The 21184-nt window shown below is 48.9% G+C and overlaps 1 pseudogene; it reads left to right on the top strand.

Annotated features, from left to right (window-relative positions):
* LOC121047997 overlaps positions 1–20199 on the top strand; it is a 164793-nt pseudogene extending 144594 nt beyond the window's left edge.
* Positions 20200–21184: the final 985 nt, after the last annotated feature.

The following is a 21184-nucleotide window of genomic DNA, read 5'->3' as shown; positions in this document are numbered from 1 at the left end:
ACGCCGTGCTACCTAACGAGCCAGCTGATGACGGAAATGACGACGTCCAGGTGGTTTCGCAACGAGCAGGAGAAGTCCGCCAGCTCGCCCGAGTCCGGATCTAAAGGGCTGTTTATACTCCGCCGTAACGTCAACGAGCGCACGCGCTCGTTCACGCTCGCTGACGCTGTCTGCGAACGGGGGGTCTATACTCCAACGTCAAGTTGAACGCGGCGCCGCGCTGAGCAGCTCGACGCGCGACGTCGTAGCTTGGGACGGACTTGGACATGCTCTACGTTCGACGTCGGGCGTCGGCGCCGCCGACGCAGGCTAACCCAGACGCCCTCGCGCGAATGCCTCCTTCGGGAATCCGGTTGGCGGGGTCGTCGGGGCCAGTCGGAGTGTGGTGCGAGATGCTCATTTCTGGGATCTAAACCTGTCGTTCTTGCCGTGTGTCGTGTGCTGTTGTCGTGTTCCCGTGTTGGTGTGCGTATTTAACGTTCATGCGCTTGACTAAGCGATTGTGTGCGTGGACGTGGACCGTTCCGAGGATGTGCTACCTTCGATTCTCGATAGGCCTATCGACCTAACGAGCCGGTGGTGGTGGGCCGTGGTGTTGGGGTGCCGGCAAAAGCTGGAAGCTCGATGACGCGCCAGAGGTAGGGTGAATTAGAATTAAGGATGACCTAATGTGGTGTGCTATTTATTGTCATGTGCCAGTCGCACTTACCGGCAGTCGTCCCCGATCGAAAAAGCGTCGTCGAATGTACGGGAACGGCGGTCGCGGAAACCTCTGAACTATTTAGCCGGCCAGAAATTTTCAATTGGGCTGTCCCAGCTTGTAAATGGTCTCAGCTTGTAAACGATAGTAGCGATACGCAATTACAATTCGACTGAATCCTGTATTCTTTGTATAGCCTTTGTAAAGTGCGTTACAATTTCGAACGCGTACATTGCGTAATTTAGGCATCGTCCGCTCTCTTCGGTGTCTGTTTCTTAAGTCAGCCTGAAAGTCTACTATTTTGATAACATACCGGCTACCTGTCAGAAAGAGGTTTCTGTGGAATATCGAGTGCATAGATTTCATTGAAGCATTTCGGCGAAATCGCCGGCGTCGCTTGGCAGGATTCCGGTGAACCTGCAAGCAGCTAAATTCAAACGTTATCGGGCTTTTTCTTTCTTTTTTTTTTTGTTTTTGTTTTTTCGTTGACATTTGTGTGGCATTTAGGAGAAAATAAATGCCGGTTTTCACTCGTTATCACCATCATTTGCTTGTTTTTGAACTGCTAAAGCGCGATCCAAACCAACGCTTCTTTTTGCGCCTGTAGGTCGTGCGGCTGCGGATGTGACGTATTTTCGTGACGTCGCGCCGCTTCTTCGCTCCTTCCGGGCGCGCACAAGAAAGTTGGTTGATTTCAACTTCTTTCTCAACGCGCACAAAAACGCGCGGTGACGTATAGGGCGCTCCTGTGTCCCGGCCAATCGGTGGAGGGCAAGCTAGTTCCGGCTCCGCGTTTCTCGCCGTCTGGCTGCCCTCTCCTCCCCCCCTTTTTATTCTCTTCCAACATGACAACGCGATCTCTCTCTCTTCCTCTCGCCGTCTGGCCGGCCAGTCTGTCGCAGTTGTACTTTGCTTGTGCGCTCGTGCCTGCGTGGGCGCGTGCGCGCTCGCCCGAAGTTTCGCCCGTCCAAACCAAAGCGCACGGTTCTGACTCAGAAAGCGCGCCCGGAAACAGCGAAAACGCCACGAAATGCGTCACATCCGCAACCGCACGACCTACAGGCGCAAAAAGAAGCGTTGGTTTGGATCGCGCGTTACTGCTACCCCGAATGGTTGTTTTGAAGCGTGACATGAAAACACGAGGACGAACCACACTGACCGATTGCCTCTAGACTAGATGGCGCGAGCTACCGCCCATTGTGTGCGTAGAGACGATGCGGTTGCCACGGAGACGCGCATGCGTAAAGTGGGGCAGTTCGTCGGGGCGCGCTGGACCAGCGTTGGTCTGCGCTGGACTGTAAACACCATCGTTCGGGCGCTTCTCGGCGCAACGTAGTGGCCGACGAACGTCGGTCTGCGCCGGCGCGCGTTGCGTTCGTCGATGTTGGAGTATAAACAGCCCTTAAGACCGGCAACGTGTCGACGCTGGCCGCTACAACCATCGTTGTCTGGATGTTTACTTCCATCCCGGAGACCGGCTGTGGGTGTGGACACCGATACGACGTTGTGGCCTGAGCGAGAAGCTTTTAAAGCACTACTTCGGACCATACAAGGTCCTTAGACGCCTGGGGTTTATCAACTACGACGTGCTGCCCGACGAAACGCACGCATCATCGCGACGCCGACGGCGACCCGAGGTGGTTCACGTCGTTCGACTCAAGCGATTCAACGTTCGATAGGACTGCGGTCCTTATGTGTTCCAAATGACTCTTCAGTTTACCGTTCATTTTATTCGTTTTGTTTTGTTTGGTGGCGCATCGGGGCGATGCACATTTTTCAAGGGGGGAGAAATGCCGCGCGTGCAGCTAGCCAACTAGGCAGCGCACCCGTGGTCGAATGGTTATCGTGCTTGGATCCTACGTAAAGGGCCGGGGTTTGATGCCTGGGAGCGGACGCACTTTGTTGCTACTTCTGTAAATGTCGCGTTCCGGTGCACTCGAAAATTCTCTTGCTTATTTGAGATCCGGATGTTCTACGCACCGAACCTTCTACGCCGATTGTTACAGAAGCCCACGCGTGTACATAAGGAGCTCCGCGTGGCGAACCGGAGACAATTTCGCCCCAGCGCTCGATCCTGCTGTTTCGCCGACATTGACGTCTGCGGCGCTAATCTTCTTCTATTTTGTTTTTGGGCACAAGTTGGACCAATTAAACGTTCAGCTTCTCCAGTTATTCTCCGCCTCATCATTTGTAATTCGCGATATCTTTTCTAAACTCGCTTTGCATCAGTGGTATATTACACAAATATCCCCATGTCCTTCCAACTGGAGTGAAGTCGCTTTTACGTAACTCATTTGTATTCCATTTGAACTACTGTAATTTGGGTGGGTACGACAAGCAGAACTAATCTAGAGAAACTATTGGTATTCCAGACAAGAGTTGTAAGAATCGTGAGCAGCGTGCGTTATAGTCATCTTGCTAACCAACGTTTCGAGAGGATGGTTGTTTTAACAATATCTAAATACTATGAAAGTCCATTCGTACAAAGTACAAACCGGAATGTGGTGAGATGAATACCTTTTTTATATATGTTTTACATAATTTAGAAACAAACCTATAACTCGTCACCCAGATCTCTGAGGGTAGTAGAGTCATCACGCACAGATTATGGCGTTCAGATGATTGAAAATACCTTGCCGACATTATTAAACACTCTTGTGCACTATAATGTTGATGTGGGATCTTGTAGCACATGTGAGACAAGGGAATAATTTTTTTATCGAAATGAACATGAGATACTTTTATTAGTAAGTATACTATTTACATTGCTTTATTACTTGCTAAGTGTCTGCATTTTATAATTTCTTGCGCATGTTTTTCGGAAGCTATAGAGGCTGAGGACCAGTCAAACTGCTTGTGCAGTTTTTTTCTCCTCAGCTCCCGCCACATTTTATGGTAAATAAAAGCTATTAATATTATTTATAATACCTGATTGACTCCTGCCTTGCGAAAATATACGACCTTATAAGATACTCAAGGATTTTATAAGATCCTCAATTCAACGTCGGACGCGACGCACCAACGGGCCCCAAAAGCGGAAACCCCCTACGCACCCCCGCTCTAAACGTAGGCGACCCGGGACAGACATGGCGTCTTCACGCCCGGCTGTAACCGCCCCCCCCCTCCCCCCCCCCCCCCCCTTCCTCCCCGCATACACCGAAAAAGGCTCCTGGTTACGTCACTAATAAGAACGTATGTTCATGTTCTAAATATGCGCTCGCTTTTTTTTTTTTTTTTTTTTTTTTTTAAATATGCGCTCGCTCAAGCGAGAACCATTCAAATTCTTGCTATTTATGAACTTCGACTGCCCCACCCGCGTGGGCGTTCACGCCACACTCTAAAAAAATCCCGCGCGTCTACTTTCCCGTACAACACTCAGAGAACCAATCACCGCAACTTACGGAGGCAGCTCAACGAATGACGATGCCGAAACATATGTTTAGACCAAAAAACGCATTCTGAGTTGTGAAATTAAGCAATGCAAGCGTGACGTTTTGCACTGCTTAATGTCACAACTCAGAGTGCGTTTTTTGGTCTAAACATATGTTTCGTCATCGCTATTCGCTGAGGTGCCTTCATAAGTTGCGGTGATTGGTTCTCCGAGGTGTTGTGCGGGAAAGCAGACGCACGGGCATTTTTTACAGTGTACCAAATCTCTCTTATGGTATATTCGGCCGGTCATTTTCGAGCGCTCCAATCATCCGAGTCGGAGCTACCAGATCCCGGAGCGCCTCCGCATCGGAGCGAGAGAATCGGCGCGCCCAGCCGAACGCTTCTCAACTTTTCACAGCGGCAAGCCGAGCGGATAGAGGGTGGCCTGCGCCACTAGAGGACGGCGCGAGTCGCCCTATAGCGAAATTTTTTCTTCTTGGATTCAAAGGGTTCAGCAGTATTCAGTCATCCATCCATCCGCAAATCCTTGAAAAATGACAACCGTCAACGCGGACGCTAATAAGGTCATCGCAAGCCAGCCGTGCCAAGCGGAGGCTCCTGCGAAACTATAAAAAAGACAACATTACAGCTTGAAAACTCTCGTACTTTTGTTCTTACCGCTTTGTCCGAGTAGGTTCGAACTATAGAAACATAGGCCTTGACCTTGGGCACCGTACAAGGTGCTTCAAACAACTCGGCAAACTTCGCTTCGTAAACACGGCCCTCGTCGTCGACGTCCGAGCTGCTGGTGTTGTCGCTGTCTGCTAGCTTTGCCAGCAGCACTGACGTTGCCATCACTACCATTAAACGTCTTCGTTTCAACGACATTTCACCTCAATTCGGGGAGCACAACGTAACGGTGACGGCGTCGAGACTGACGGCTGTTTTTCGCAGCCCTCTTTCTTCGGAGTAGCTTCGTTCTCGCCGTGCGCTTCCGACACAAAAGCAAAATGGTGGAATGGCTGGAGTCACGTGACCGGTCGGCAGCTAGATCTCTCGCGCGCTCCCACTTCCAAGTCAGAGCGCCTCAAACCGCTCCGATTCGGAGGACGGCGAAAGTCGGAGCTTCGAGAGCGCTCCGAAAGAACCACCGAATATACTTGGAGCTCCTGGCATCAACCAGCCGAATGCACACCGGCTTTTCAGAGCGCTCCAGGACGCTGAAAAGCGACCAGCCGAATATACCATTATAATAGCGAGTTTTGGCACACCGTACGCTGCGGAGAGCGGGCCTAGCAGGCGCGTGATCATCCATGCTTCCAAGTGACGGCAGGAGCTCCCGCTATCCAAGCGTAGCCCTAGAATACGGTCTACTAAATGTTTCTAATGACTGCCTTTGAAATGTTGAGTATAGAAGTCGGTGCAGCAGCTTAGAACGTAATAGAGAGTTTTAGCAGACCGTTTTCATTTTCCGCTCCGCTCTGAGGGTGCTAAACTGCCCATGCGCGGCCTGCTTCGCCGGATAGGAAAGCGGAGCTCCAAAAACGCGTTTCAGTAGACCGTTTTTCTTCAGCGTAAGAGCGTTTCGAGAGCGTGGGAAAAATTCGCTTGCGTAGCCCCACAAGTTGACGCCTATAGTGCTAGAAAGACTGAAAAACTAAACGTTAACACCGAGAGTAAAAGGGAAAGTGTTTGTAGAGGTAGTAAAAACGAAGACGAGAATAATAAACACAAAAGAGTTGGCACACCGTCGAAGAATATTAAGCTATAAAATATAAATATAATCGTTCCACCTTGTGTGCGATTGAAGCCGAAGATATAAGCATGAGCGTGTTGCTCTAAACGGTAATTGCACTGCACGAGCGCGCGTGCTGGTCAAGGACGCTGAAAGGCCGGCACTCGCTCTTGTAGCTTCTGGTCCACTTGAATTAAAAATGCAACAAGTTTACTTATTCGAAGCATAAAAATGAAAGAATAGGACGAAGTTTGCGCATTGCGAGTACATTCGTTTGCGAAGTTCGAGTGCAATGTTGCTCAAGGCTTGCAAGGCATCTGCACGATGAATCCCCGCTGTTCTCAAGGAAGGAGACTTCTACTAACGAGATTAAGCTGGCGAGACATCGAATCTATGATTTGTATCCTTCGTGCCATCAAGCGCCGAAGCTTCCTTTCCGAACGCGGTTTGCTGGATATTTCCATTGTAGAAGAGAAACCCTTTAGGAGGCTATCCCGCTTAAAGAAGGACCTGACTGCTCTGCAAGCGGGCCTCCAAATCCCAGCACCCGACAGGTCGCCGCAGGGTGTTGCCAATCTGGCGAGACGCTTTGCACGGTTCTTTGTCGACTGGCCTATCCCAACCGTCTGTTCGTACTTGGATGAGCGTTTGGACGGAACTTGTCAGTGTTCTTCAGTTTTGTGAACTTCATCGTCGGTCACATCAACGAGAGGTTCGGCCACCTGCTTCGCTGACATGAACAAAACATAAATAGTTGACCCTGGCGAAACTGGAGTTGTGCTCACAGGTGAGACCCTGCATGGTTTGTGTAAATTTCGCGTTTCCATTGTTTCTAGCACAGCTGCTCTGTCTGGTAAAAAGTTTCTTTTTTCTATACGCCAATAATTTGAGTATTTACTTTTGTATAAGCACAAAAAAAAACAAAAAAAACAAGGTGTACATGTCAGGACAAGTCATGACGAGCGCGTTTGTAGTCTGTCAGTTTTAGTAGGCCACTTTTATGAGCCCTCTATTCTCTGCTTTACGCTTTCCAAGAAGCATCATCCTCACCGCGCATGCGTGGCCCGCTCTGAGTTGGAGTGAGCGTGCGCTCCGCTTCACAAGTTGTAGAGCGGACTGCCCTCAGCGTCCTTAGCATGATCGCTTAGATGTCAAGAAGGCTGCACTTACTCAATACGCGTCGATGTTTTTCACCGTGACCTCAGCTTGAAAGAGGCCGAATCAAGGAGTAAAGCGTACGCCCCGCGCGTGAATACTAAACCATTCGATTTGAGTTTTATGTAACACAAAACAGCATAATCAAACGAAGGGAACGAGTATCACTTTGCAACCAGCACGGCGTCGGTAAAGTCGTCGCGTTTTTGTGGACGTTCTATGGCTATGCAGTCAGATGTACGGGAGCGCGTTGCTTGAGCGCCGATTCTACCTGTGCACGCGCCCTATACTGCCGAAAATGCCACTGAAAGCTGACCACGACCATAGCGCTCGCAAGCTGCACCAAAGAAACCATTCCCTCTCAACTTTATTTATTCACTTTCGCTCGCAACTTTTGAATTGTTTAACTTTCCTCCGGAAATGTTCGCCTTGGATTTACTTGGTAGTTTTAGAAAATAATGGAGACTTCAATGCAGCCTTTTGTAAATGTACAACCCATGGTTCCGCTATTCTTCGAGGCCGCCTTATTTTGGCTAAGTGTCTAGGGAGCAAGAGAGCTGCGTCATTGTTTGTCGCCGATGCGAGTCTAAATGTATTAGATACGAATGCTGCGCCAATGCTGAATATGAAATCGGTTCTAGTCACAAGTTTCGCACTAAAAGCCATGCCCAAAATACGGCGGCCGAATTCGTTACCCGACGGTGTTTTGAAAAGAGTTACCAATAACGGTCGAAAGAATATTCCACGTCAAGTTTTTGTCTGGTGAAAACCAGACAGGCATAAAGAATGCAAAATTTAGCAAACATAACCCTGGACTTCTAAGCAATAGTGGTAGATTAGAACGCTTTTCAGAAGTTTCGTTTTGAATTCCGGCGTTGCGGGCCTCGCATGAACAATTTGACGGCCTTAAAGCTTAGCGGAATTAAGGAAAAATTGTATATATATATATATATATATATATATATATATACATATATATATATGTGTGTGTGTGTGATTTCATCTCAAATCGGGCAGGCTAAAAGGGTCTAATTTTTAATTTTCACGAAAAAAATATATGTTTTAGGGGCATTTCTCAAATAAATGAGAGTGCAAACCGAAAGTTCCCCAAATTTTTTGTTCTCGAGTTACGAAGCGTAGAAGCCGCAGTGGCAGAAACTAGTGTTTCTGCCTGCCGTCGCAGGTCGCGTGTTTGACACCCTCTGCTGGCGCTATTGTTTTCTCTACACCCTTTTAACTTTTCCCCCTCATTTAATAGGTATTATAAAGATACCTTGATGTATTCAAAAAGTTTTAGGAATTTGATTGTTTTCTAAAAAACATGTCAAACTCGTCACTCCGGTCGCTTTTCGGTCAAATTTGACAGGTCATTACTTTGTCTCTACTTAAGGTAAATTTTCTTTATTTGGCTCTACAGAAAGCCCAAAGCAATCCCAATATAGATATAATAATATCATTATTATCTGCCAAGTAGCCGCTCCGCTACCTTCACGTAAACGTTGTGAAGAATAACAAATGTTCACACATTTCACGCGATTGCGGCTCAAACAGAGGACATACAACCAAAGTATTACATTTCTAGACTGTTTTTTCTTGTATTCGACTAATATGTCTAAAAGAATTTAAAAAATAAAAATTTACAAAAATGGGGTTTTTGAGAAAATCGACCTCAAACTTTCAACATTTGTTATTTCTTAGAACGTTTACGTGAAGGTAGCGGAGCGGCTAGTCGACGGATCATAATGATATTATTATATCTATAATGGGCTTGCTTTGGGCTTTCTGTAGAGTCAAAGAAAGAAAATTTACCTTAAGTACAGAAAAAGTAATGACCTGTCAAATTTGACCGAAAAGCGACCGGAGTGACGAGTTTGACATGTGTTTTAGAAAACAATCAAATTTCTAAAAATATTTGAATGCATCAAGGTATCTTTATAATACCTATTAAATGAGGGGGAAAAGTTAAAAGGGTGTAGAGAAAACAATAGCGCCAGCAGAGGGTGTCAAACACGCGACCTGCGACGGCAGACAAAAACATTAGTTTCTGCCACTGCGGCTTCTACGGCTCGTAACTCGAGAACAAAAAATCGGAAGAACATGCGGTTTGCGCCTTCCTTCATTTGAGAAACACCCCCAAAACATATATTTTTTTCGTGAAAATTAAAAATTAGACACTTTTAGCCTGCCCGATTTGAGATGAAATCACCCATATAATATATATATATTTTTCTTTAATTTACGATTTGCAGTTTTTTACAACCCTACATTAGAAATACGCTTTATCTTAGAGGAGTAAAAAGTCCCATATTACATGTATTGGTGGTGTTTAAATGCTGCCGTGTTGTAAGAGTGCCTTTTTTTTTTTTTTTTAGGTCGTTAAGGACAAGGGAGCACCCCTGGACAACTGGTGGAGTTTTGTTGACCGCACAGCATGCCCATATGCCGTCCATCAAAAAATCAGAAGAGGACCACAAGAGGGCAGTGATGTGCGCCGACGGCATAATTTGTCAGCTGGACGAACCGTACAAAGACCATAGGCAGGCTTGTTTTTTTACATATTAGATTGCATAAAATGATCACAGTAAACCATATTAAAGCTTTTGTACTGAGCGAAATACCTGTCGAACTAGGCTTAAAGGCATCTAGAAATATTTTAATAAAAAAACATTTACTAACGACTCCGATTTTACTTCTCAGATGTGCGTGTGAATATTGCATCTGACCAAATTACAGTGTTACTGTTCAATTCAGCATTGTAAAAGTAGCCTGTGTTGCATGGCCTTCTATTGCAAGAAAAGACCGTAGCACAAGTGAGGCGGAAACTAGGCAGGAGCTTAAGCTGAAAAACGCACTTTCAAAAACACACAGAAGAAATAAAAAGAAGTGTAGTCAAGCAAAATGGTTTCATGTCATCCCCCAAGGCAGATATATACACTGTGCTCCCCTGTTAATACGAACACGAAAAAATCGCTTTTATTTACACTTTATTTTTTTGACAGCTATCGAAAGAGCTGAAAATTTGTCGCTCAGATTAGCGCCCCAAACGAGCGCTTTATTCCACACCAATAGGCTGATGTCAGCCCCTCGAATTTAAGGGGTAAAATAAAAACAGTACTAGATTACAGAAAGCGCAAAAAAAGAGAGAGGACGAAACTCGTCTGTGTTTCGTCCTCTCTCTGTTTTATACTTCCTGTTACCTAGTACATCTTACCAACACACTCGTTAGGATTATAAAATAACAGGATATTGATTGTTCCCGCTAACAGTGTCGCGCAGTGTATATAAACACACAGGTACCTTATCACAAACCGAAGCATACGAAGAAGAAAAAACTAATTTCATTGGGGAAAAAAAGTAGAGATATAAATAGAGCACTCACTTTTGCTAATTTTCACTGTCTTGCTGCCTAAAGTAACCAAACAAAATATCTGTCCGTTTGCCGACTACTTTAGTCTTTGGTCTTTAGCCTTTAATTTTTGGCTCTGGAGAGCCGCGGCACCGCGGAAAGGCAGCAGCCCGTACCACCGAGGCTTGCGATGCCGCGTCTAGGGAACATGGTAATGTGATGAGTATATACGTGCGAAGATGACGACGACATGGGTTGTTGGTATTGGGGAGAATGGCAGTCCGATTCGCAGAAGTCCAGACTTCGGGGAGGCGGGTTGGGCGGGTGAGCAGCGAGCCATGAGGATCTTGCACGCCGTTCGATCAGTGCATGAAGGAGCATCAGGAACATGATGGCGCTGTTGCTCACTGGGGTCCACTGGGGTCAAAGCATCATGCTCCAAGGAGGTAGCCCAGCCAAAGTAGAAGCTGCCGCCTCCGAGGAACCGAGGCCCACACTCTCAGAAAAAAAGGTGTATTATTACACCCCTTGTCCCATATAATACACCCCAAAACTTCAATTCGACGTACAACGCCCCATAATCGAACAGGTGGCCCCAAAGTTTACGAGGGGCTTGATAGCCGTGTGGTACAACTTATTAAGATAGCTGATGTACGTATTATTGACTACAAAAAAGATTATCGGAGTTTTCTTGGCCGTACTGCAAAAGCTTTGTGTTTTCTTTCTTTGGTCTTTGATACGTACTTTAGCTATTTAATAAGTTATATCGCACCGTTATCAAGCCCCTGGTAAAATTTTGTGCCGTCTGTTCGAGTATAGGGGAGTATAGGGGGTATATGTTGAAATGAAGTTTTGGGGTGTATTATATGGGACAAAAGGGTGTAAGGTGATACCCTTTTTTTTTAGAGTGCAGGGCTCAGATTGAGGCACCGCGGTCGCCCGGTGTGTCATCCTCTGAACGCGTCGTCGTCATCTCGCATAGAAAAATCGAGCCCGCTGGCTTAGACAAGGCAGCACCTGTTCCCACCGTTCAGGGGCCGTGGAAGGATTGCGGCCAGCGATTTCTCGAAGCAGCCAGAGGTTCTTGACCACCGTGAAACGTTTTCTGGAGGACGCCGTTTCAAACAAATTCTGCGCAGCCATCTTAGTGCAGCGAGGTTCATAGCGGTCAAGCGCGCTTTCGAATTCCTTTCCAGAAAAACACCATCTAGTGAACCTTTACTGAGAGTGGAACGTGCTTCTTAAAATGGCGACGAAAGCGGAGCTGACGCTTCACGCTCAAATCCAATCGGGTCGCGCATGCGCGATGGCGACTCCGCTTTCCATAGAGCGGAGCGAGAAAGCGAAAATGGTCTACTAAAACTCTCTAATGATCCCTCCTTCGTGCGTTATTTACTTCGTCTATATTGGTCTTTTCTCTGCATGTGCATAGGCCGACCTCACTAAGCATTAGGCGTTTGCGTGACGCCGCCATAGCTTTAGATCACACGGCCGTGCACGAGAGCGCTCGTGCCGTCTCGTAAACTCTACACGCCCAGAGCTCCACCAAGTTGGTCGCACGTGCAGAAAGACTAAAGTTGCCTCAATGCATTGCGGCAGCGGTGGCGTAGTCAAACTGACTGGGGCGATCGGTCAATCAAGTAAGGTACAAATATGCTGCTTTCTTCTCGGCAATATGTCACGTAATGCATAATATATACGTAGGTCTAAGTTAAGGGAATGTATCTCCAAGTAAAAACCATTAGTGCAGGCAATAATTATTCGGCAGAGCCGCTAAACCAACCTCCGCTGAAGTTGTTTTTCTTTGACGTGCGAACTTCCTTCAGAAACGGTGTTCGCCTCCGTACCACCCTTTTCCTCACCCTTTTGACACCCTTCAAAGATTAACTATTTTACAAATAAAAAAGGTGTATGACTAGAGATAAGCGTGTTGAAAAGATGGTAGTCTGTGAAACAGCCTTCTTACATTTTTAAGGGTGTACATTTTTGTAGTGTGTCTAAATACGTCTAATGTGTTTGGCACTCTTCAATCGTTGGACCAGATCTGTGGGCCCCTATGATTGGCCCTTCAGGTGCTTTGAGAGGAACTAGACGCCCAAACATTTCTTGGGCTCCGTGAAACCCAGAAACAGCCAATGGATTTCTAACTCTCTTAGCAGGTGTCCGTGCAGCTACTGCCCCGTTGAGCACGCGGTAAACGGATTGTTGCGGGAGCACAGCGAGTAAAGAGTCGGAGTGGACGTTGTGCTAAAGAGATGTAAAATGTACATGGACACCGAGCATCCAGAGCAAACCACACTTCTGTCAGGGATAGCTTCTTTTTTTTTTTCAGCCTTATCATTTGATGTGTTCCCTTTGTAAATCGCAGTAATGGGCTTCCAGAGCGCTTTGCAGGAAAACAGACGCCTGGTAGCCCAGTGCAGCAGTTTCCGCTTTATTTGCGGCAGCTTTCGTTTTCCCCTGGTAACGAGACCGAATGAGAAAGCCCCAGAGGATTGGCTCGAACAGATATCTATACCTGACGTGCCGGAGTTACCATCTGGTCCCTCCTTAATCGCGGGCACATGCACCCCTGCCCACAGTCACGTCCCACCTTCACCTCCATCGCCGCATCTCTGGGTTGAATCAGTTGCGCGAAGCACCGGATCGCGTAACTCGTTCAGCACGTTCTTCAACGAGAACCATCCTTTTCCAAAAATGCAAGCGTGTAAGAATCCTCCACAAGGAAGCGCGCAAGGCGGTGATAAATCCAACAACCTTCCCACGCTGTAAAAAAAAAAAAAAAAAATACCGCTCAACTTTTTGAAGGAGTGGTGTCCTCTCTGACGGAAGCTCGCTTGGAAAACGTGAGCGTCCGAATCGAACTTGCAGGGAGAACCACGCCGTGGCTTCAGTTCGTATCGGGCGACGCGATCGGCACATAGCGCTGATGGGACACGCGGCTGTGCACACGAGCCACACGAACGAGAACGACCGCGGAAACGTTCCCCCCAACTTTTTCATTGAAAAACTGCTGCGAGGAGGTCGGCGGCGTGCTGCCTCATCCACAAAAGCCCAACGCGGTCCGTTTCTCGGATACAATGCTGTCATTACGAAGCGAGCCTGGCCGCCGCGCGCTGCGCAAACACTGTGGCTAAGGGATGCCCCCACGTCGTGTCCGGTCGCCACCGCGTCGCAGGAGGGGTCTGCAGCCTGCAGTGCGATACGCGGAGGTAGAGGAACGATGGGGAGCCTGCAGCCGCTTGGGGGCGGGCAGCCGTTTCGCCCGCCTCCCCCGACAGGCACGACGTCCAGTCGTGATCGCTGTTATTGTTATGCTGATGATCATTGTTTCTCACGTTCGCCCCGCCAGCACAAACCCGGACAAAGCTGGTCGAATCCGCCCCTCGCAACTCCGCCGCAGAGCGGTTTGGTGTACACTCGGTCTCGCGGGGAATCGTCGGCGACTTCGTGGTCGTTTCCTGGAAGTCGCCGAAGAAGCTGCCGCTCGCGGAAATTGACACTTGGCTGCGCACTTTACGCGCGCTCTCAATCTGTTGCGCTGCTGCTGTCGCGCTCGGGTGCCTGGGGGGCGGTGTGAAGTGTGCGGAACTCGGACCGCTCTCCCGCATGGCTGTTAGGTTCATTCCTGCGTCCAGCATCCGACGCTGCCGTTGCTTGCACGGACGACGGACTCTTCGTGCGCCTTTGTGCTTCTTCCTCGAATCATTTGAGCTCATTGAGAGAAGCGACGATACGCGCCAGTTGAAAGAACCGCGTCTGAAAGCAGCAGCGTATTTAATGACAGCATATGTGCCGCAAGGTAAAGAACACGCGCTGCCTTGCACGCTTTCGAGACGAAGCCTAGACGCAAGGTCAAGCTCACTTTCTAGCACGGGAGACTCGGGTGCTCTAATAGGTTCGCCACGTTACCCTTGCTTTTGTATTCTGTTCGCGTAGTGCTTTTATAACAGTCCATCTATGCGTTGTGGGAGACCAGCCGTTAAGGAGTTTCTAGCTTTATACGCTTAATTCATAATTGCGAACGAAGGTGTCTCGGTGGAGGTTCGCTGGATTTGCGCGTGGTTAAGTGGTCAGCCTCGCTCCGAATTTCATTTGATGGTGAGCTAACCGAAGAACCTCTCCCCTGCTGCGCGAGAGTGACCAAGGTGTATTTAAACGCAACGTGCCCGTCTTGTACCCAGATGCACAGCAAAGTATTCAGTGCACACGAGCGCAAGAAACGTTAATAATGAGGCAAATGATGGCTGCAGCCTAAACAATTGCCGATGAGGCAGCGATTGAAATGTTGATTGATGGTGTAGACAGAATAAAGGAGAGATTAAGATCCTAAAAAAAAAAGGAGCTTTACAGAGAGTGTATAAAGCATCACATCCGGAGATCTGAAAAATAGGAGCAATAAGTTTGGAGTAATATCAATGAACTCAACGATGTGCTTAGCCAAATATAAAACAAGAAATTCCACTCTGCTGAACTCCGTTTTCAAGTCCACTGACGAGGAGGAGGGAAGGGTACTGATGGGAGGGCGATGCGACATAACTTAGAGTACGTCTTGGAGCCGCTCGTGTGTCCGGCCAAGTGTGAGTCGATGATAGTCGCGCAAAACTGCGTTTCTCAGACTGCGGGGTACCACTACCTTGAACGCCTCGTCGGAGTCGTTGTCGGAGGGTATGTACCTCAGCAAAAGCCCGTCATTGCTAGGCAGATATGAATCCTCCGCGCCCGCACCAATACCATATACGTCCCGGCACTCGGCGCCTACTGCAATCCCAGTAGTGTTGCGCACGGCGGTCGCACCGCCCGCCTCCACGGCGTCCGACTCTTCCTCGAGTCCGTCGATCACCTTTCGACAAAACGTATCATTCTGCTGGGCTTTTAGAAGCTCTTCTTTGCTGAACACGATTCCCACTGCGCTCACTGCGTCTATATGGTTGATCGTCTCGTCCAGGGTGGTCAGCTCTGCCGCCTCCATTTGGGACTGAGTCACGGCTTCGCCTGTCACTGTGAGTGTCGTTGGTTCGGCCTGGGTCTTTGCGGAAATCTGTGTGCAGTCTACGGGGGCTCGTGACATTGCGTCTGCCACCACGTTTGTGCTGCCTTTCCAGTACCGCATGACGTAGTCGTATTTTTGCAGCATCAAAGCCCATCTTGCCAAGCGACCCGCGGGTTCGCGAAGTCGGGAGAGCCAAATTAGGCTTTGGTGATCTGTTCCGATCACAAAAGTGGTCCCGTCAACATAAATGTCGAAACGCCGGAGTGCAAAGACAATGGCCAAGCACTCTTGTTCGCATGTGCTGTAATTCCTTTCAGCTGGCGTCAACGAGAGGCTGGAAAAAGCCATCGGTCGGAGTACACCTTCGTGCTGTTGGAGCTTTACAGAGAGTGATTGCTGGCATCTGTTTGGATCAGAAAGGGCTTGTTTAAGCCGGGTAGCTTGAGTTCAGCTGTGTCCGCGAGCGCTCGGGAGGTGCGGCGAAAGGCCGCTTCCTGCTCGGGACCCCAGCTCCAACTCACAGACTTTCGCAATAGACGTGTCAGTGGTGCTTGAAGCGCCACGCAGTTTGGGGTGAATTGGCGATAAATGTTCAGCATTCCCAAATAGCGGCGGAGGGAGCTTACGTCAGTTGGCGCAGGAAACTCCAGGATTGCCTGTAGTTTGTCGAGATGTGGCGCAAAGCGCCCGCGATCAAGTTCAAACCCGAGCAGGGCGATGCGAGTTTCGGCTATTTGAGCCTTTTCGGGGATCAGGGTCATTCCCGCGGCCTTAGCTGGTCGAGTACGTTCTCGAGATGACTTAGGTGATCGTCGAAAGTATTAGAGTAGACGACAGTGGTCGTCGAGATAGGCCGTTGCGTGTTTCCAATTCGCTTCTCCCAGTACTCGGTCGATCAATCGCTGGAACGTCATTGGCGCTCCGCACAGACCGAAGGACATTCGTGTGAATTCGAAAAGCCCGCGGTGACACCAGAAGACTGTTTTTACCTCGTCACCTGGCTCCATCCGAACCTGGAGGTAGAATCGGCTAGCGTCCAGGGTGATGAAGTACCGCGCACTGCCCAAGTTGGACAGAATCGAGTCGATGCTCGGCATCGGGTAAGGTAAGCGCCCTTTCGTGTGACGTCGTTCAGACGGCGGTAGTCCACGCAAAGACGTGAGCTGCCGTCTTTCTTCGGGACCAACACCACGGGGAATGCCCAGGGGCTGTTAGATTGCCGGACAACTCCGGTGTCGATCATTTCGTCCAGGGCAAAATCGATGGCTTTTCGTTTAGCCAAGCTTACGGGCCGCGCGTTCTGCCTCCATGGCAGTTCGTCGCCCGTGTCAATGCGATGTCGCACTTCGTTTGTGCAGCCCGGTCGGTCTGTGAACATTGCGTCATAGCGGCGCAACAACGACGACAGTCGGGCTTTAACTCGCCCTGACCCGCTGCATTACTGCGTGAGCGGTGGGTGCGTCATTTCCCCAATGGGGGCGGCGCTCGCTGCCATCGGCGCTGGACTCGGTGTCTTGTGGTCAATGTCCCGGTTTAGGGAGTCCCTCGCTTCCTCTCGATTGCTTCTCCCGTGCGCCAATGGTGGCGTTGACGGTATGGCCGGGGATTCGCAAAAGTGTTTCAGTCTGCCCAAAACGCAAAAGGAAGTCTGCCCAAAACAATGGACACCGATAGGCCAGGGAGATGAACGAAGCGTTGTCGTCTTACTCGATTCTCCCATCTCGCGACCAGCAGCGCGGTGCCAGCCGAAAGGGCGGTTCCGCAGGTGAGGCGAAAGGCAGTGTTGCATTCACGGAGTTGGAGAGAATTCTCTCGGAGGTGAGTCAACACTTCGTCGCCGAACAGCGAAGCGCTTGCTCCGGTGTCGAGGAGTGCCTTGAATGCCTTGCCGGCGATCGTCACAGAAATGAACGGGGCCGGCGTGACGGTCGGGAAGCCTATTCTGTAGGCGGTCGGTAAAAGAGTGGCCATGGGACCCTCCGATTCTTTCTTATGGTGAATTCACCTGGTAGATCTGACGCGCTCAATCCCGCTCCTTTTGGGGCGCGCATCTTCACCTCGCGGATTCGGATCAAGTTGGCCATCGTCAGCTCGCAGATTTGTGGCAGCGCGAGCTCCTTGGAGCGCGTCAAAGAACGGCGAAACCGCTCCGTGGAATTCGGGCGAACTCTCCGGAAATCGGCTGGTGCTCGGTTGCAGCGCGCTACGTCACTTCCTTTCTCGGCGCCTGCTCGGCAGGAGTGGATCGCGCTGTTGTGCGAAATGGCGTCGACGGTGGGACCGGACTTGCGTGCGTCGGTGCTCCTGCTGTGTGAAAGCGATGATTCAGAGAGCTCAGACAGTTCAAGTTCGAGCTCAAGCAGCAGTTCAAGTTCGAGCTCGGGCAGCAGCTCCGGCGAATCGCGTTCGCGGCTACTTTGCGAACGAAAGTTCACGGAGCTCTTTGGACCTCGTAACAAGAGACCCAAGATCGAGGATTACATCGAGCGAACGGTTCACGTCTACTGGGACGAGGAGGTAAGCGATACGTCTCGTACTTCGTCTTATATCTGTTCGGTTCAGCATGCGTAAGCAAAGAAAACCTTTGCTTCCAGTTCCGTCGGAAATTCCACATCTCGAGGCGAACAGCCTACAAGCTGATCGACGAGTTTCCGGCGTCTCCTATGTACCCCGCTGCCGATCACGGAGGATCGCCAGCGAAGAGCGCAGGGGAGCACCTGCTGTCATTTCTCTGGTGACTACTTGACTGTGGTTCTCCGTGTTCATTCCCATCGATTTTTGTTTTCATTTTATGTACACAACTCAGGTACGCGGCTAACAAAGCATGCATCAGAGACGTTGCCGGACGTTTCAACCTGGGTGAGAGCACGCTTCAAGGCATGATGGATCGAGTTCTGGATTTCATCCTGAGCATCGGACCGTGCCTCATCAAGTTCCCCGAGGATCTGGAGCGCCTGTCAAGAGACTTAGAAGAGGTTTGTACCCTGATTCAATTATTCTAGCTGTATCTCCTGAAAAAGGCTGTGCAGTGTGCACTACCGCACGAATTTCATGAGGAGGCCGATATATGATATATTTGTAGCCTTGTGCTACAAATATATCAAATATATCAAATATGAGTTAGGCTAGGTGGCGCAAGGTGCCGCCCATTACAAAGGGTATAGTCATTACCATCCATCCATCCATGAGATGTCTTGAAAGGTCCAACAGTATCTAACCACACCGTGTAAATTGGAGAGCGACCTTCATCGGTTGCAGCAGTCGAAGTGGCGCTGCAGATGACATGTTCATACGTTGGCGAATATCGCAATGCATGGCAAAGTTCTTTGCGTTCGGCCAAAAGTACTTTGTGCAAGTCTCAACAGAAAGAGCAGAGTTAACCATAGGCATAGTAATAGACGGATAAAACAACACTCCATAAACAGAGGCCAAACAGGTAGTGCTGGTGATCATCGCACCTCAACAGTAGGGAGCTTACAGGAAGTTTTAATTGGGTATTCTAGCCCTGAAAACGAGCATGTGTTTCTGCGGTCGCCAATCACTGAATGCTCTCTGCACCTAAATGTGGTACTAAAAACAGCAAAAATATTAGAATTTATCGGCAGCCAATATCCAACCATTTGCAAAGTAACTAGGAAAAACTTCTCTCCGTGGCATCACTCCAACAGGCTCCCAGAAGGCCGCCTGCGAGACTTATTGTTGCTAATATGAGTCTTATACCTGAGATATGAGCATAGTGAATTTCGGGAAGGTGAGAGAGCAGATGGGCAAGGAAATCATGGAATCATTCACCATGAGACCAATTGACAATAATGTATCCGCACCATCGCTGTTCCTGTCTAAAGATGGGACTCCGAAGCTTGCATGGCTGCAAATCAGCTTCCAGCTGATTAAATAGCTTTTTCTGGCTTAATTCTTTCCTTCTGATTTTGATTTTTGTAGTTCGGACTTCCCTCGTCCCTTTCACGCTTTTTTTTAATTTTTTTTTTGTTCAGTTTGACCACAAATAATGCTTGAGAATTCACTCATGCAGCTGCTAGTTAAAAGATGTGTTCGTCATCCCACGTGCCGAGTTTGTTTTATTTCTTTTGTTGTCAGTAATTTACTAGACACCGAGGATATAACAGTGGAACAATTTAAACTAAATTTGGCGCTAACCGTCATTCTGTTTCGTTTGACAAAACATCTCAGAACACCGAGAGAAAGTTTTGTTTACCTTTCTTGCTGCAGGTATCCGGTGTCCCTGGCACAATTGGGTCCATCGATGGATCATACATCGCCATTGAGTGCCCAGCCAAAAAAATCCGGTCAACTTACGTCAACCGGCATGGTTACCCGTCGTTGACACTGCAGGCAATCTGTGACCGCCACAAGCGGTTCCTGGATGTAACTACTGGACACCCAAGCAAGGTCCATGATGCCAGGGTGTCTCGAACATCAAGCATTGCAGACAAGCTACCAGAGATCTGCCGCAGCAGCTAGTACCACATCCTCGGCGATGCGGCGTATCTTTTGAGAGAGTATATGCTAACTCCCTCCGGGATTATGGTCGTCTGACGACAAAGCAGAGGAATTTCAATCTGAAATTCTCGGGCACTCGTGTGCTGATAGAGAACTCGTTCGCTGACCTAAAAAAGCGTTTTAGGCAGCTAAAGCTCCTCGAATTCATTACTGTGGACCACTCAGCAAAGTTCATTATTGCTTGTTGCGTCCTCCACAATCTCTGCATTGAGGCCGGAGAGCATAGCGTTGTGGAGGAACCCGAAGACGGGGAGACTGGATGCCCAGACACTGACTCCCTGGAGGAGTTTGGGCCCATGACGGCCACAGATTCCATCCTCCGCAGACTTGGAGAGGAGAAGAGGGACAGGGTCATTGCCCAAATGGGGCTGAGATGAGTCGCCATCCGGAGACGGAAACTCGCAAGCTTATTTTCACAACCTCATTGGAGGCCTGTAGAATGTAGGTCTTGGGGACAAGGGGCGTCTGCCCGAGTTCTTGCTTTTTCCCTCCCCATCAATGTGGCATGACATTCCTTTCAATTCTTTTTTTTTTTGTGATAGTTTTTTTTGCGCTGGCAAGGCCCCATTTCGTAGACAGGCAGTGGCCTTGGTAACAGATAGTGGAGTTTTGACACCCCCCAACAAGCTTTTTTGCAGTAGGGTTGGGCGGAATCGTGATAGTATTTTAAGGACAGATTTTGCTGGTGGCGTGAACTTCATAAGTGTATAGACGCTTTCAGCGCGCGCCAGATTGAGCCGCCATAGCCGACCTTCTCTTGTCTTACCGAGATGCCAAACCACTGAAGCGGGCGTTGACGAGTCTCCACCAGGGCCTACCCTACTGAAAAAAAACATTTGAAATTCAAACGGGTGGCAAACTGGTCGCCCGTTTGAAATCAAACCTGTCGATCCGTTTGGATCAAACGTGATTATGGGATACGGGTACCCGTTTGTAAACGGTACCCGTTCGAAACGGTACCCGTTTGATACAGGTGCCCGTTTGATACGGGTGCCGTATGGTACGAGTACCCGTTCGACATGGCACGTGACCACACGTTTGAACGTGCCCTTCGAAATGGCAAATTATGCGCTAGCCATAAATGGGTATCGTCTGGGAGGTTGGTTATCTTAAACATATTTAAGACGTCCCGAAACTCATAAACGTATTTATAACATGGAGAAAACACGTAGAACAAATGCACTCGCGTAGGTGCTTGTAAGTGGACAGGAAAACCGACACAAAAGATTGTTTTCAATTCTCCTCGAAGTTTATTACCTCTTCTGTAGACAAGTACAAACGTGCAAGCGATCTGTGAACACTATACAGGTAGACTTTCGGGGAAATTATTCTCCTGGCTGCCGCGCGAATAGGCGCTGCATA

Source organism: Ixodes scapularis, unplaced genomic scaffold (genome assembly GCF_016920785.2).
Source record: "Ixodes scapularis isolate PalLabHiFi unplaced genomic scaffold, ASM1692078v2 PGA_scaffold9__187_contigs__length_104089568, whole genome shotgun sequence".
NCBI classification, from domain to species: Eukaryota; Metazoa; Arthropoda; class Arachnida; order Ixodida; family Ixodidae; genus Ixodes; species Ixodes scapularis.
The sequence above is the reverse complement of the archived record's forward strand: the minus strand, read 5'-3'. Positions and strand labels throughout refer to the sequence as shown.